This window comes from Periplaneta americana, chromosome 14 (assembly GCF_040183065.1).
Source record: "Periplaneta americana isolate PAMFEO1 chromosome 14, P.americana_PAMFEO1_priV1, whole genome shotgun sequence".
In the NCBI taxonomy this organism is placed as follows: Eukaryota; Metazoa; Arthropoda; class Insecta; order Blattodea; family Blattidae; genus Periplaneta; species Periplaneta americana.
In genome coordinates, this window is record NC_091130.1 from 144,701,299 (window position 1) to 144,720,303 (window position 19,005).

General features: G+C 36.7%; 1 non-coding gene across 1 annotated transcript; it reads left to right on the plus strand.

Moving 5' to 3' along the window:
- The first annotated feature begins 9,565 nt into the window (after positions 1-9,565).
- TRNAN-AUU (transfer RNA asparagine (anticodon AUU)) lies at positions 9,566-9,637 on the plus strand. The gene has a single exon. It is a non-coding gene; the product is annotated as a tRNA-Asn (tRNA).
- Positions 9,638-19,005: the final 9,368 nt, after the last annotated feature.

Here is a 19,005-nt window from a genome sequence, read left to right on the forward strand (position 1 = left end):
AGCTTTAATTATTCAGGTAATCTTTTCGTACTTTGATTTTATTGTAATTGTAAATTTAATACTAACTGTAATATTATTTGTAATTGTAATTGTAAATTTAATACTAATTGTAATTTTATTGTTGATATTGTAGTTGGAATCTCCTGGTAGAGGGGCAGAGAAGGCCTGACGGCCTTATCTCTACCAGGTTAAATAAATAAATACTAAATACTAAATACTTTAATACTATTATAAAGTCTTAATTTATAGTCACAGTCTAGATGAAATATATACAGAAAAGGTTTACAATATAGTCTACTAGTACAACACAAAGTTTTAATATCAATTTCATGAAGCGTTACTGAATGTCATGAATTCACCTACAGAATAGAAGGCGTGAGAAATTAGGTACTTCTTTAATTTGGCCCTAAATAATTTTATGTTTTGAGTTTCATTTTTTATATTCATAGGAAGGCTATTAAAAATTTTATTGCCATATAACGCACTCCTTTTTGATAGCATGATAGACTTGCCGATGGAGTATGAAAGTCAATTTTTGACGTGTATTTATTCTATGAACTGTTGAATTAGTTACAAAGTTTTCACGATTACATACGAGGAAGATTATTAATGAAAAAATATACTGACAAGCCATGGGTATTATTTGTAGTTTTTTTTAAATAGTCCTACAAGATTCCCTAGATTTGGCACCTACTATTATTCTAATTACTCTTTTTTGTGATAGGAATATACCGTTACTATCTGTGGAATTTCCCCAGAATATTATTCCAAAACTCATTACCGAGTGGAAGTATGCAAAGTATATTGTTTTTAAGGTATTGATATTTACTATCTTTTGCATAGATCTAATAGCAAAACAAGCTGAATTTAGTTTCGGGGTAAATTTATTTAATATGATTTTTCCAATTTAACACATTATCGATTTTTAAGCCAAGAAATTTGGTTGTTGTTGTTTCTAATGTGATTTTATTGTGATTATTTTACCCTGATTCCGGTGAGTAAAATTGTTTACTTTGGATGAATATTTCGTGAAAAGACAAGGAATTTCGTGCATGTTGTGCACCCTAAGAAATTAAAAAAATAAATAAAAATTTTCAAAAATAAGTATTGAAACAATCCCTTTGAAACTAACAGAAAATTGTTAGCATCATTAATTAAATCCATAATTCAATTTCATTTGACTGTCGGTGGATGACAACACTGCCTTCTTCATCTCACGAAGGTAATTTTTGCGGGAAGGAGAAATGATCGTTGTCTACTAGCGCCGCACCCCTTTATACCGTATAAAGTCTGCTTTATTTTCCGATTGTAAGGGTCAAAAAAATTCCTGAGAATATGAAGATTTATGTTCATTTGTATTGTCAGATATTCCACTCATTTAATATATGAAATTCTGTTGGTTGATATGGCAACAAAAAACTTCCAGGATGTGATCATTTGTTTTTTAACAAATGAAGACTAGTTCACCTTATAGATATGACTACATAACGTATTTTCACTGAGACAGCACTTGTTCTATTTTATGCGACGGTCTTGCGTACTTAACTCGGCCGTAGCCTGACAGGGTACAGGCGCTCAACTGAGTCGCTAACAGCGAGTAAACTAGAAATTTAACCGACATTTCAGCAGAAAGTAGTCTTAATTTCCTGCACGGGTAATTAATTTTGTCGTGTCAAAAATTAGTCATGACTGATTTGTACTTGACTGATGGATGTAATCAACTTCATTGTTACTTTATTAACAGCGCGTATAGGCACATTGCTATTCGAACGGGGCGAGCTTCGTCTGTGCCGTACCGGAGATCCGGATTTCATTCTCGGCCAGTTCATTTGCAATGTTGTGGACAAGGTCAGTATTGAGGCAAGTCCCTCGGCGATGACCACATCACTATCTCTGATACACACTATTTTTCTCCTTATCTTCTGGCTTTGTTTATTGCCTTCCTCCTTTTTCTCATTTTCTTCCCCCCTTTTCTCATTTTCTTCTCCCTTTTTCTCATTTTCTTCTCCCTTTTCTGATTTTCTTCTCCCCTTTTCTCATTTTCTTCTCCCCTTTTCTCATTTTCTTCTCCCTTTTCTCATTTTCTTCTCCCCTTTTCTCATTTTCTTCTCCTCTTTTCTCATTTTCTTCTCCCTTTTCTCATTTTCTTCTCCCCTTTTCTCATTTTCTTCTCCCTTTTTCTCATTTTCTTCTCTCCTTTTCTCATTTTCTTCTCCCTTTTTTTCATTTTCTTCTCCCCTTTTCTCATTTTCTTCTCCCTTTTTCTCATTTTCTTCTCCCCTTTTCTCATTTTCTTCTCCCTTTTCTCATTTTCTTCTTCCTTTGTCTCAGTGTCTTCTCCCTTTTTCTCATTTTCTTCTCCCTTTTTCTCATTTTCTTCTCCCTTTTTCTCATTTTCTTCTCCCCTTTTCTCACTTCTCCCTTTTTCTCATTTTCTTCTCCCCTTTTCTCATTTTCTTCTCCCCTTTTCTCATTTTCTTCTCCCTTTTCTCATTTTCTTCTCCCCTTTTCTCATTTTCTTCTCCCCTTTTCTCATTTTCTTCTCCCTTTTCTCATTTTCTTCTCTCCTTTTCTCATTTTCTTCTCCCTTTTCTCATTTTCTTCTCCCTTTTCTCATTTTCTTCTCCCTTTTCTCATTTTCTTCTCCCCTTTTCTCATTTTCTTCTCCCTTTTCTCATTTTCTTCTTCCTTTGTCTCAGTGTCTTCTCCCTTTTTCTCATTTTCTTCTCCCCTTTTCTCACTTCTCCCTTTTTCTCATTTTCTTCTCCCTTTTCTCATTTTCTTCCCCCTTTTCTCATTTTGTTCTCCCCTTTTCTCAGTTTCTTCCCCCTTTTCTCATTTTCTTCCCCCTTTTCTCATTTTCTTCTCCCTTTTTCTCATTTTCTTTCCCTTTTTTCTCATTTTCTTCTCCCTTTTTCTCATTTTCTTCTCCCTTTTTCTCATTTTCTTCTCCCATTCTCATTTTCTTTTCCCTTTTTCTCATTTTATTCTCCAGTTTTCTCATTTTCTTCTCATTTTCTAATTTTCTTGTCCATTTTCTCACTTTCGTCTCCCTTTTTCTCATTTTCTTCTCACCGTTTCTAATTTTCTTCTCCCTTTTCTAATTTTTTTTCCCTTTTTTCTCATTTTCTTCTCCCCTTTTGTAATTTGTTTTCCCTTTTTCACATTTTCTTCTCCCTTTTTCTAATTTTATTTTTCCCTTTTTTCATTTTCCTCTCCCTTTTTCTCATTTTCTTCTCCCCTTTTCTCATTTTCTTTTTCCCTTTTCTCATTTTCTTTTCCCCTTTTCCCATTTTCTTTTCCCCTTTTCCCATTTTCTTTTCCCCTTTTCCCATTTTCTTTTCCCCTTTCCTCATTTTCATTTCCCCTTTCCTCGTTTTCTTTTCCCCTTTTCTCATTTTCTTTTCCCCTTTTCTCATTTTCTGCCCCCTTTTTCTCATTTTCATCTCCCTTTTCTCATTTTCTTTTCCCCTTTTCTCATTTTCTTTTCTCTTTTCTCATTTTCTTCTCTCTTTTCTTATTTTTCTCTCCCGTATTTACTCCGTCTTCCCCCTTTTCTTCTTTTCTTCTTTTATTTCTTGTCATTCCATCTTTCCTTCTTGTCTTTCCCATTTCGTCTAGTGTTCCTTTTGTTATCTTCGTGTTCTCGTTTTGCTTGCCTGTCTCTTGTCACGATACTTCCAGAAGTACGGGAAGGAACTCGGATCGCCACGGAGGAAGGCAAAGGGGCTAACCACCACTCGGCTACAGGCGAGATTTGGAGTTCTAAGTACACGAGTCATTGTGTGTGATACATATGAACCATACATAAAACTATGAACGTATTCTTGACATGCTAACTTAAGGCTGGTTCGCTACTGCGGCCTTACTCAAGTCAGAATCTCACCTTAACCGTTGTCTGCCCTACGGCGGGCTCAACTTTATTTTATTCCGAGGAAAAAAATTATACACTAATTTTTGTTGAGACGATAAGAAAAGTTACATTTCATTCCCAGTGCATTCCGAAGACAGGCCAGGACCTTTCCGGATGAACTTCATGCTCAGCTAAATTCGGTATGTAATTCCAAGTCGCTGCACTGACGTGAATTAATGCAAAAGGAATTCCTTTAAAACATGACTTACTTGAGTTCCCTTACACTGCAAACATAAGACAAAAACATTGTTATTGGATTTATCTCTCTTAAAATATTTCGTACAGGCAGTGTAATCCGCTACCACATGCGTATGCTACCTGATGATCAGGATTCCGAACCCCGGGCAGTGGAATGCGGTTATTTGACGCAACAGGATGCATTCCTAGCCCAAGGCATTGAAGTACCCGACATATAAAGATGGTGGTAAGGTACAGGTATGCCCGTGTCTTTAGCCTAAGTGCTAACGCGCTGGACTTCCATTCAGGCGGTCGTGATTCGATCCCCGGCCAGGTCCTGATGGAATCTGTAGTGGGCAAAGTTGACGTTACAGAGGGTTTTCTCGGGGTACTCATGTTTTCCTGTATTATTCGACCAAAACTCTCCACCTCCCCCAATTTCATTTATTACCTGCAATACTAATAAAAGAAAGGAGTGAAGTCTTGGGGGAATACAGGTTTCCGATGCTGATATAATAATAATAATAATAATAATAATAATAATAATAATAATAATAATAATAATAATAATAATAATAATTCTTTATTTATACTGGCAGAGTTAAGGCCATAGGGCCTTCTCTTACACTCTACCAGGTCCCAAAGTATACAAGCAGTTAAAATTTAACAAAAAGTTAAAGAACAGAATACTAACATGTTACAGAAAAAAAAAATAACAGCATAATAAAATCGACACTAAACAACATGAAAATGTTACCATAATAAAAAAAAAGTAAAATACATTGGAATATAGTGAAAGCAACTCATTTAGTACAAATGGTTAATATGGAAAAACGTAAGGAAGAATATATCAAAATGGAATGTAATAAAAATAATAAAAAAGAAAAGAAATACGAAAATTAAATAAAATTTACGATAAAAAGGCTATGATAATAAATTCATCGGCTGATAAAGAGAACAAAAAGGGGAAAACAAGGAAAAAGAAATATATAGCCTATATTTTTACAGAACTATGGCAGAGAAAAGGGCTTATAACTGAAAGGAATCTAATTCAAAAAGTGCGATTTTAATTTATTTTTGAAACTAGACAATGCCCGACAGTCTCTGACATGTTGTGGTAGAGAGTTCCACAGATGAGCTGCAGAGACGGTGAAAGATGAAGAGTAGAAGGATGTTCTGTGTTTAGGAATGGAGAGTGTGATATGGTGTTGTGAGTGAGTATCTATTTTGTGATATGAGGACAAATGTTGAAAACGAGAAGCTAAGTAGTTAGGGTTAGAGGTTTGAAGAATATTGAAGGGTAAAGTGAGAGAGTGAATAGTTCTTCGCTCTTTGAGACGGGCCCAGGACAGCATATTTAGTGAAGGTGTGATACGGTCAGATCTACGGACGTTGCAAATAAATCGAACACATGCATTATGAACACGCTGTAGTCTGTCAATCAGTCTCATATAGGAAGGGTTTGGAACTCCGGGCTTTTCAGGCCATTCGTATACGGATGGGTTATAGCTCTTACCAGGGGCCGAGGCAGGATGGTCCACCTGTCAGTGTCGACTGATCAGAAAGGGCCTAGGGCTCCTGGCCACTCGTTCACAATGGGGTAAAGCGAGCATAAGTGTGCAGTCGGGTAGTGTGTCTGCTGTGTAATGTTGTGACGTTGCACAGTTGAAGCAGTTGAGTAAAATTGCATTGTAGAGAAGCTCTTTGCCAGAAAATATTCCGTAATCTGAGGCTGAACGAAGGAGAGTGTCGTGAAAGGAAGTACTCAAATGAATCGCCGAAAATTCTTTGGATAAATTTTGTCATTAGCATTTTTCTTTTCATTTTCATCCAGAATTCACACAATGTAGGCCTAGTTCGTGTGTGCAAATTATGGGACATTCTGTATCAGTGGCTATGCAGAATTTTAAAGGGAGGGGGTGTCATTATCAAAATGATATTTGTATTATTATTATTATTATTATTATTATTATTATTATTATTATTATTATTATTACTTACAAATGGCCTTTAAGGAACCCGGAGGTTCATTACCGCCCTCACATAAGCCCGCCATCGGTCCCTATCCTGTGCAAGATTAATCCATTCCCTACCATCATATCCCACCTTCCTCAAATCCATTTTTATATCACCCTCCCATCTACATCTCGATCTCCCCAAAGGTCTTTTTTCTCCTCTGGCCTCCCAACTAACACACTATATGCATTTTTTAAACAACATTTTAGAAGAATGTGGCCACTTATATTGAAATTTTGTGTAATTTTTTCTTTTAAGTTTTGTCCGTGTTACTATATATAGCAGTTTTTGAATCTGTGTTTCCATTTTTCCTGTTCCTGATACAGTATATTTCATTGTTTAACAAAGTACCACTAGCAGTGGCAAACTTTGCACCACCCCTCTGAAAACTCTGGCGGTGCAAAGTAACCCCCCCAACTCTGGGTAACTTTGCACCAATTTTTGACAGATTATAAATTTCGAAAGACATTTATTTTCAAAGATATGAAAGGCTAAATACATCCCCTCATGCTCCTAGAACGTATAAAATAAATGCCCATCTCAAAATTAGACATTTAGGGTGCTATTCATAGACATTTCGCTAGCCCGCGCTACGAGCGTGCTGAACTAGCACCGGCTATCGACTGCTTACCTTTACAGGATTCATATCATATATCATATCATATCATATATCATATAATATATCATATCATATATCATATTATATATCATATATCATATATATCATATCATATCATATCATATCATATCATATCATATCATATCATATCATATCATATCATATCATATCATATCATATATCATATCATATCATATCATATCATATATCATATCATATCATATCATATCATATCATATCATATCATATCATATCGCTAACACTGGTTTATGAATACGAAAAACGTTAGTTCACTGATCATCCACCGGAAGCTCGCGCTAAGAATGACTATGAGTATGGCCCTTAGGGTGCTATTCATAGCCATTTCGCTAGCCCGCGCTACGAGCGTGCTAAACTAGCCCCGGCTATCGACTGATTACTTGTACAGGATTCATATCGTATCATATATCGCTAACACTGGTTTATGAACACGAAGAACTTTTGTTCGCTGATCATCCACCGGAAGCCCGCGCTAAGAATGTCTTTGAATACGGCCCTTAAAGACTACATACAGACTGAAAACAAATTTTTAACTAGAAAATGGAGCAAAGTTACCCCATTTTACGGTATAGGACGAAATTTCACTAAATGACATGAACAAAAGAGGGGCGTTTTCACAAAACTCGTTACCTACATTTTTTTTTCGATTTTGAGGTTTTAGCACATCCTTATGTTTTTGGGTCAGGAGAATCCAATGGTGCTATCAGAATTAAGCTAAAGTTGGTAAGTATATCAGTAAATTGATCTTGGAATACAGTTGATCTACAGTTGTGTATTTTAGAAAAGAGTTGTCTTGAAAAAAAAGAAGATTTTGTAGATAACGAGTTTTGTGAAGACTCCCCTCGGTGGACAAAATTTGATGTAGGACAAACATGTAACTGGACAAACGTAAAATTAGGACCAAATTACGAATGGACAAAAACGTAATGGACTAACATTCCGCTAAACCCCCCCCCCCATAGTCCCCCTACCCAAAGAAAACACCGTAGAATTCTTTAGGAATACAATGGCCGCAAAAATTCAGTACTGTATTTAGCTGAAGATGTCCAGCAAATGTGCGTTGGTCCGAACATCGGGACGAGTTACTTTCTCATCTGAAACACACAGAGACGTGACATTGTACTGGCTGTTCCAGTCACCGAATAGGCTGGCGTCCAAGTTGTAGATCTAGTGTCTTGTCTGGTTTAATGGATTGTGTCTTTTTCACTTTCTTTACTGCAGACGGAATTTCAGGTTTGAAATTAATGGTTTGCCACATCAAGGTCCGGTCTGGAAAAATTGCATAATAATGTAAGGATAAAAAAAAAACATTGATCAGCGTGTAGTAATCCCAGTCCAGGTAATGACTCAAGTAGCTTTTTTTATGGTAGACTTAAGTACGCAACCTCAAAAATAAGTAAACTTCATCGGATTACTCCCAAGTTAACGACAGACTGAGGTCATATTTCAGTTTTCTAAACTTTTCAAACTAGAGGAACGGGTTACTTCAGCTGCTCGTTTATGAATATTTTAGAGAAAATCCACAAATTATTAAGGAAAACAAATGGATTTTACTTGAAGCAAGTAAGGAGAGAGGTTTGGAAGTAAATCCCGAAAAGACAAAGTATATGATTATGTCTCGTGACCAGAATATATTATATTCACTTATGGCTTTTAAGGAACCCAGAGGTTCATTGCCGCCCTCACATAAGCCCACCCTCGGTCCCTATCCTGAGCAAGATTAATCCAGTCTCTATCATCATACCCCACCTTCCTCAGATCCATTTCAATATTATCCTTCCATCTACATCTCGGTCTCCTCAAAAATATTTTCCCCTCCGACCTCCCAACTAACACTCTATATGCATTTCTGGCTTCGCCCGTACGTGCTACATGCCATGCCCATCACAAACGTTCTGGATTTAATGTTCCTAATTATGTCAGGTGTAGAATACAATGCGTGCAGTTCTGTGTTGTGTAACTTTCTCCATTCTCCTGTAACTTCATCCCTCTTAGTCACAAATACATTCCTAAGAACCTTATTCTCAAACACCCTTAATTTCTGTTCCTCTAAGTCCAAGTTTCATAACCATACAGAACAACCGATAATATAACTGTTTTATAAATTCTAACTTCAAGATATTTTGACAGCAGACTGGATGACAAAAGCTTCTCAACCGAATAATAATTTATTTATTCCCATATTTATTCTGCTTTTAATTTCCTCCCAAGTATCATTTATATTTGTTACTGTTGCTTCAAGATATTTGAATTTTTACATCTCTTCGAAGGATAAATTTCCAATTATATTTTCATTTCGTACAATATTCTGGTCACGAGACATAATCATATGCTTTAACTTTTCGGGAGTTACTTCCAAACCTATCGCTTTACTTGCTTCCAGTAAAATTTCCGTGTTTTCCCTAATCGTCTGTGAATTTTCTCCTAACATATTCACGTCATCCGCATAGACAAGAAGCTGATGTAACCCGTTCAATTCAAAACCCTCTCTTTTATCCTGATTCGAACAACACCAACGAATATAAATGACACTCAGGAGGAAATTAAACACAGAATAAATATGGGAAATGCCTATTATTTTTCGGTTGAGAAGCTTTTGTCATTCATTCTGCTTAAAAAAACTGAAAGTTAGAATTTATAAAACAGTTACATTACCTGTTACATAACTGTTCGTTAACAGAAAACCACAATTTAAGTCACACGGAGTTAGTGTGCACTCGAAGTTGGTTGCTTGACGGTTGTCAGCCCACTTTGAGGTCTGTGGATATAGAGGGAAAAATTGGATCGGTGTCGGTTAGAGTTCCCGAGTAGCTCAGTGGTAGAGCGTTGGTACATTAAACCAAAGGTCCCGGGTTCGATACCCGGCTCGGGAACAATTTTTCCCTCGAAATTATTCAGTTACATTACCTGTTCTGTGTGGTTGTGAAACTTGGACTCTCACTTTTAGAGAAGAACAGAGTTTAAGGATGTTCGAGAATAAGGTGGTTGGAAAAATATTTGGGGCCACGAAGGATGAAGTTACAGGAGAATGGAGAAAGTTACACAACGTAGAATTGCACGCATTGTATTCTTCATTTAACATAATTAGGAACATTAAATCCAGACGTTTGAGATGGGTAGGGCATGTAGCACGTATGGGTGAATCCAGCGTGTTAGTTTGGAGACTGGGAAAAAAACTTTATGGAGGCCGAGACGTATGTGGGAGGTTAATATTAAAATATATTTGGAAGGTGGGATATACTGATAGAGACTGGATTAATCTTGCTCAGGATAGGGTCCGATGGCGGGCTTATGTGAGGGCGATAATGAACCGCTGGGTTCTGTAAAAACCACTTGTAAGTATTCAAATTAGAGGCCTGAAAATTTTGTATAATTATCATGCTGTGTGTAATAACTTTTGCACAAAGTTTCATGTGATTTATTTAATAATTTACTAAATGTTATTGAAGTTTTTGTAGATTCAAAAGCCATTTTGGATAATCACTACTTTTCCCAGAAATTTGGAGATTTTTTTCTGATATTTTGCCTACACATCTGTCAGCATCTGAGGAAGAAAATTTGCTGTCAAGGGTTTCCAGTCTGTTTACTTAAAATGTTTTGTATTTTATTGTTTATTCCAGATACATTTTTGGGCGCCTTATTTCCCGTAACCATACACACACAGATACAGATCGGCATATTTAAATTTATCAAAATATTACTCCTAACAACTGAAAACAACAAACCTACAGCGTAAGTTCCAACGCAATGATGAGTTGTATCAAGATGGCTACCGCGCGACATTGTTGACTTCATTGAAAAAATACATAGAGCGACTCTGTTGTATTCTGTACTCTATGATTTCAATAATTTATTCTTCTATAAAAGTAAACAAACTATCGAACTCGATGTAATATATTGAAATATACCGTTGTTGAACACACTATGCCTATCCACCCTGACAGTAAAATAAAGCGGACGAATAATTCACGATTCACTGCCAACACGAGTATATGAGTGAAGGTAATATCAGAGTACCCAAAATATTACGCCAGTACAATAATTTCTTGAAATTCTAAATTGTCGGCCAGAGATAATTACGACCCCAAATATCCAACCAACACATTTCGAATAGATAGTAATGCTAATTACATAGCCCCATAAAGCACCATTCAACACAACACACGTGGAAATGTACCAATATCCATTAACGAGGGACCCTGTAGCCTAGCAACAAATGAAAAGTACGCCGCTGTAGTCTCATGTAAATAAACTAGATGGAGCTGCTATTCCACTGACTTATTTACGACCTGGGGCACTCTAAGCCTTTTATATACAGTTTGCCTGGCGCGCAGCAAATGCCAGGCATGGGGGGGGGGGAGAAAGGAAAAGAAAACTGCTCTAGTCTGAAAATTTATAACGACATACTTTAAAAATTGGAAGTTACTCTTTTTCCGTATCGCAATTGGTTAGAATTCCAATTTGTTTTAAAAAAAAAGTAATGTTTGCTACACTTCATATTGTGTGGAATTAATACTTGCTTTGACAATAGAATTTGTGTTCACTTTCGTGTACCCTTAACACCGTGTTAATCACATGAAACGACATTTATACAAATCTAGTCTTTCAGGTGAAGCTCCCTGTAAAGCAGATTTGAATAATTTCAACGGAAAAATTGTTCCGGGGCCGGGTATCGATCCCGGGACCTCTGGTTCAACGTACCAGCGCTCTGCCAACTGAGCTACCCGGGAACTCCAGCCGACACCGTCTCAACTTTTCCCTTTTTTATATCCACACAACTCGCGTGGGCTGACGAAACGCCAGAGACCCACATCGAGTCACTGTGTACGTTAACAGAAAACCACAATTCCAAGTCACACAGAGATTGTGTGCACTCGATGTGGGTCTCTGGCGTTTCGTCAGCCAACGCGAGTTGTGTGGATATAAAAAAGGGAAAAGTTGAGACGGTGTCTGGTGGAGTTCCCGGGTAGCTCAGTTGGCAGAGCGCTGGTACGTTTAACCAGAGGTCCCGGGATCGATACCCGGCCCCGGAACAATTTTTCCCTTGAAATTATTCGACATTTATACAGTTCTTATTTTCTGCTGATACCAAAATAGACACAAAGTGACGTTTGCAGCATAGGTACATGACTGCATTTCAATTAAAACTATACATCAGGCATGTCAATTGATGCCCATAGGAGCAAGCGCGCGCTTTAGAGCTCAGGATAGTCTGAGCGTTTTACAGTGGAAAGGAAAGAGACAGACGAAAGAATTAGTATATGCCGCTTGATCGAGCTATATTCAGGGATGGCCAGCACTGATTCAATAGATAAAGGGAAGAGAACTTATTAAAACTGTATCCATGGTAATTTTTAGATTTGTCTGAGAAGTATGAGTGGATTATAAGAATGTAAGTTTTAATTTTAATGCTCATTTTTCACAAGTTTAATTTTTTTATTCAAAAGAAATATTTTCTCGACTTTTTTAATAGAAAAGTGAAATTTTAAGACATAGGCCTATTTATTTAGTAGCCTTACAGAATGTTTTCATAAATCTAATAAACCGTAAATACGTATTACTGAAGATAGTGTATTAAAATTTTTGAACATATTCGCATGGAAATTGTTTGTAAGAAAATTAATTAACAAAGCAACTACTGTTACATCATAAGCAAAAGATCTATGCCTATGTGTTGTAAAAATGTCAGCTCTATAGCTTCAGCATATTTCGAGAAAATAATTTAATATTCTGATGATAGGAAGTTGCTCACCAATATCACCTTAAAAGCATAATGCGATAAGAGTTTTTTTTATGGACTATTAGTTATACTTAAAACATATACAAGCACCTAGGTAACTTTGCTTTGTACTGTAATATTGTTTTGATTAGTTTATTGATTACTTTTATAAGGCTAAAGTTACCATCAATATTAATTCCAACTTATAATGTCATACTCAATCTCTTTTTCGGGGATATCACTTTCTTTATGAATGATGTGTTTCATCCATTTAGTGCAGTATAGTTGTACTACTATGGAATTTATGTGAATATTCCTTCTTAACTCTTTATTGTGTTATTAAGATTTAAAACACAAGTGCAATATTAAGAAATTGATATTAGTACTTTTGTTTTACAGACAATATAGATAATATTAAACAGAAAGAAGCCATATAAAAATAACGACGTAAGATTTTACGTTCCGTTTGAAGTTTGTGCACCACTGTTTTCTTAATCCAACAGGCTGCTTATTCATATACACAACCCTTCCTCTTTCCATACTTAGCGCTTGATGCCCGCGCACGACGTCAAGGTCAGAAAAATGCGCTTGCTTTGACGTCACTGCTATACATAATAAGCAGAGCTAGGGAGTTGATACCGAAACTGTTAAGTTATGTGAGCTTAGACTATATCTCTATCGAATAAAAAGTCTAGTAGCGCAGCTCTCAATGCCAGTGAACCAGAACGACAAACATGTAGTACAGCCGGGTGGTAATCAAACATGTGTTCCAATCGTCCACGGCCTTAGAACAAGAAAATAATAAACGAGTAATATAAAAAAAACAGTAATTTGTAATCATAAACTTCGTAATTCCCAATCTAAAATAACTTCCCCTTACGTATAAAAATAACATACGAAGTATACAGTCATCACTTGTGGAATAACGGCTAGCGCGTCTGGCCGCGAAACCCGGTGGCCCGGATTCGATTCCCGGTTGGGGCAAGTTATCTGGTTGGATTTTTTTCCGGGATTTTCCCTCAACCCAATATAAGCAATATCGGTGCTGGACCCCGGACTCATTTCACCGGCATTATCACCTTCATTTCATTCAGACGCTAAATAACCTGAGATGTTGATACAGCGTAGTAAAATAACCTACTGTACTACTAGAAAGTATACAGGATTCTAGCATCATTATCAAAAATGACAATGAACATTTCATTTTATCAACAGTAATCTTACTAGAGGTTTTGATTTATCTGGAGAAAATCAAGACTATAGTGGGATTTAATTGACTATTACACGATTAGAAGAAAGTATATAAAGATTAGAAGAAATAAAGTACTCTAATACAATGAATTAAATGTTGAAAATTTACACTTTTTCAATTTATATGGGGGGGGGGAAGGAACTGGTCACCCTACCCCATGATCTCCTGGCCTAGTTGTCTCATAAGTGGTGCCTTCTTGGTATCACTTGTGAGTTTCAGACTTGTCTTCGGACAGTTAAGTAAACAACAACAAATACAATAAAATATTAATTGATTACTAAAATTCTATTTCAGTAATGTTACTTTCAACAAAACGTTTCAACGGAGTCGCCACTTTCAGTCGACTAGCTATTTATAAGGGAAACAAATGACGATCGCAGAACATGTTTTATAGTACCGTAAAGAATTTAGAGTTTGAAATGTTGGCAAACACAGAGACAAATGCTAGGGAAGTGATAAAGACGAAGTAATGCTAGGGAAGTGATAAAAATAAACATATGCTAGATAAGTGATAAAATTGTAGGGATAAACAACTATTATTATTATTATTATTATTATTATTATTATTATTATTATTATTATTATTATTACTTGTTTTTAAGGAACCCGGAGGTTTATTGCCGCCGTCACATAAGCCCGCCATTGATCCCTATCCTGAGCAAGATTAATCCAGTCACTCCCATCATATCCCACCTCCCTCAAATCCATTTTAATATTACCCTTCCATCTACGTCTGAGTCTCCCCAAAGATCTTTTTCCCTCCGGCTTCCCAACTAACACTCTATATGCACTATCATATATATGCACACTGTATGTAGTTCTGGATTCGCCCATACGCGCTACACGCCCTGCCCATCTCAAACGTCTGCATTTAATGTTCCTAATTATGTCAGGTGAAGAATACAATGCATGCAGTTCTGTGTTGTGTAACTTTCTCCATTCTCCTGTAACTTTATCTCTTTTAGGTCCAAATATTTTCCTAAGCTAGCTGTTTCAGGTTTCTCAATGTTTAATGGTTTTATATATATCACCGATAAATATCTAAATGATCTCATTATTATTATTACTATTATTATTATTATTATTATTATTATTATTATTATTATTATTATTATTATAACTATTTCTTACCAATGTTTATTATTGTCACACTAACATTACTTATCCAACTTTCATTATTTACTTTCATGTTGTTTTATGGTCTAGATATTAATGTAATAACTATGTAAGCAATTGTATTCAATTAGAATTAGAGTCTGGCTGGGCGATAGAGAAGGCCTACTGGCCTTAGCTCTGCTAGATTAAAAAATATATTATTAAATTATTATTCTCAAACACCCTTAACCTCTGTTCCTCTCTCAAAGTTAGAGTCCATGTTTCACAACCATGAAGAACAACCGGTAATTTAACTATTTTATAAATTCTAATTTTTAGATTTTTTGACAGCGGACTGGATGATAAAAGCTTCTCAACCAAATAATAACAGCATTTCCCATGTTTATTCTGTGTTTAATTTCCTCCCGAGTTTCATTTATATTTGTTACTGTTGCACCCAGGTATTTGAATTTTTCGAACTCTTCAAAGGATAAATTTCCAATTGTTATATTTCCATTTCGTACAATATTCTCGTCACGAGATATAATCATATACTTTGTCTTTTCGGGATTTACTTCCAAACCTATCTATTTACTTGTTTCAAGTAAAATTTCCGTGTTTTCCCTAATCGTTTGTGGATTTTCTCCTAACATATTCACGTCATCAGCATAGACAAGCAGCTGATGATGATGATTATTGTTATTATTATTATTATTATTATTATTATTATTATTATTATTATTATTACAGTACATGGCATTGTGATTTTACTCTCTTTGGTGATATCTCGTATTAGTTGGCAATACTGAAGAGGCGCCAAATTAGCCTTTTAGAAACTGCTCTTACGTGGATCTCACTATATTTTGATTATTTTGCTGTTTATTTTCGTATTTTGTAATGCCAGTTCTTTTTTTATTATTTTACTGCCTATTTTCTGAATTTGAAATGCCTATTTTCCTGCCCATTTTAGCCAAAATAATTGCCTGAACTTACGGGCCCTAATTATAGGCCTAAATATTATATCAGATGTTCGTCAAAATTATTTGAGGAGTAAAGATGTGTTCACAAATTATTCCATGTGGTTGTGTGAACGTGTCTTTCCACTTAATTCAATTCGGTTGGTGGCTTTAGAGCTTTAGGCAGATACGAACTGTGGAATTTCAGTGCAAAAGAGCGAATCAGATTATGAAAATAATGCAGTGTCTGTGACGTCGATAATTTATTAGGTGATACTGGTATCAGATCAGAAATTGTGTCTAGCTCCTCAGCACACTTGTTTATAAACCGCAGCGTTTGATTCCATACAACTGTTTATCCCAGGCATGAACTATCAGAAAAGATAAACATTTATAACCCCGAAATAGAGCACATGTATGCGTGAATACACGACATTAAACCTATCACGCGCAGTAGTTTTATTACAAATGTGAGAAAGACATTGTACCAACATGACTCCACGCTGTAGGCTAATTGGATAATTGCAATGCTGGCAACTAAACCGCCACTCCGGACCCGTGAAGGGGAGAGGGGGGCTCCAATAATTGCTGGGTCTCGGATTGTCGTCAGTGAGGGAACTTTCATATTTATTGCTACCTGCTCCATGCTGTCCAGTTCTATTTTACAACTGATTAGGCTGCATTTCTGCTTCGTCTATTTGCAGCTTATAAAATGCGATATTACCTGATACATGGATGGCGTCAACTGAAGCCTATGTTGCAGGAACAATATTTTTTTTTAAGTTGGTTATTCAATGACGCTGTATCAACTACTAGGTTATTTAGCGTCGATGAGGGTGGTGATAGCGACATGATATTTGGCGAGATGAGGCCGAGGATTCGCCATAGATTACCTGGCATTCATCTTACGGTTGGGGAAAACCAACCAGCCCAAGCGGGGATCGAACCCGCGCCCGAACACTACTTCAGATCGGCAGGCAACAGCCTTAATCGACTGAGCCACGCCGGTGGCTGGAACAATGATTATTGTGGGATTATACAAAGAAACACTTATTTACTTATGGCTTTTAAGGAACTCGGAGGTTCATTGCCGCCCTCACATAAGCCCGCCATCGGTCGCTATCCTGTGCAAGATTAATCCAGTCTCTATCATCATATTCCACCTCCCTCAAATCAATTTTAATATCATCCTCCCATGTACGTCTCTGCCTCCCCAAAGGTTTTTTTTCCCTCCGGTCTCCTAACTAACACCCTATATGCATTTCTGGATTCGCCCATACGTGCTATATGCCCTGCCCATCTCAAACTTCTGGATTCAATGTTCCTAATTATATCAATTGAAGAAAAGAATGCGTGCAGTTCTGCGTTGTGTAACTTTCTCCATTCTACTATAACTTCATCCCTCTTAGCCCCAAATATTTTCCTAAGAACCTTATTCTCAAACACCCTTAATCTCTGTTCCTCTTTCAAAATGAGAGTCCAAGTTTCAAAACCATACAGAACAATCGGTAATATAAATTCTAACTTTCAGATTTTTTCACAGCAGACTAGATGACAAAAGTTTCTCAACCGAATAATAACATGCATTTCCCATATTTATTCTGCGTTTAATTTCTAAATCTCCAATTTTTATGTTTCCATTTCGTACAATATTCTGGTCACGAGACATAATCATATACTTAGTCTTTTCGGGATTTACTTCCAACCCTATCTCTTTACTTGCTTCAAGTAGAATTTCCGAGTTTTCCCTAATCGTTTGTGGATTTTCTCCTAACATATTCACGTCATGCGCATAGACAAGCAGCTGATGTAACCCGTTCAATTCCAAACCCTCTCTGTTATCCTGAACTTTTCTAATGGCATACTCTAGAGCAAAGTTAAAAAGTAAAGGTGATAGTGCATCTCCTTGCTGTAAGTTTCACTGAGACACATTTTAATTAATCGAAGTACTTTCTTGGGAATACCAAATTCAATAAGAATATTATATAAATCTTCTTTCTTAACCGAGTCATACGTGTTTTTTAAATATTCAATTCTTGTATACATCTTAAGTCCGATTAGTGTAATATATTACTTGTCAGCGATATACGCAATGAAGGGGAAAGGAACTTGCCACAATACCCCATTATCTCTTGGCTTAGTTTCCTCAGGAGCGATGCCTTATTGGTGTCACTTATGAGGTTCAAATCTGACAAACCACAATCGTAGGAGATCAAACCCGGTGCATTTGTTCATGTCGCAGAGTAGACAATTCTTCGTATTCCGAGGCCTGCGGAGTATATTTCACCGTTTGAATGGCAAGGTTTGACGTGCGTTTTCTCTTTACACGCACGACTTTTTTGTCTCGTGTTTTTCCTCGCCATTATTACGGGAAGACTGCCGGCCGACCTGAAGCCTTCAGGAGAGATTCCTCCGTAACAGTCTTTTAGATTGTTACTTTCATTTCGTGCCGGAAGATAGCGTTGTGATTGACGTGTGCAGCCCGTGACGACCGCTCGCTCCCAAGCCTACCTCCCCCCCCCCTCCCCCGTCTGGCCCTCTTCCTTGACGTCTTTTTTTTTTCATGTCTCTGTATTTAAAAAAGGTTCTTGTACACAGACTCCATGTTACACGATGTTCAGAGTCTTGAAGTATTCTAAGAGTCCAGATCTCCATGTCGAAACTTTATCTAAATTGTGAGATGTCAGTAGTTCCGGGTTAAAGTATGTCACAAGTGGAAATTGTATAGGTCAAGGTCAATAATTGACGTCGAGGGTCTTTACTATATCCTACTCCTTGGACATAATCGTTCTGGTCGTCCAAAGCGTATTTTGTTCCTTATCAGATTACTGAAGGTATGTGAATCAAACTGCTAGACACCGGGTTTCCTTATCAGGAAATTGGAATGAAATTCTGTAGCGTTCAAGTGAAGTTAGTAGTGACAGAGATTGTGTTATGAGTGATAGACTTCTTCGGTATTTTAGTTTCCATGACAACATTGTCATTATTGAGTGTAATTACTTACCACTGCCACCGGGTATTTACCCATTGGCATTGTGATTACATACATACATACATACATACATACATACATACAAGTGTTCTGCCCATGGGCAAGTCTTTCATTGCAAACCCAGCAGTCTCCACTCTTTCCTATTTTCTGCCTTCCTCTTAGTCTCCGCATATGATCCACATATCTTAATGTCGTCTATCATCTGATATCTTCTTCTGCCCCGAACT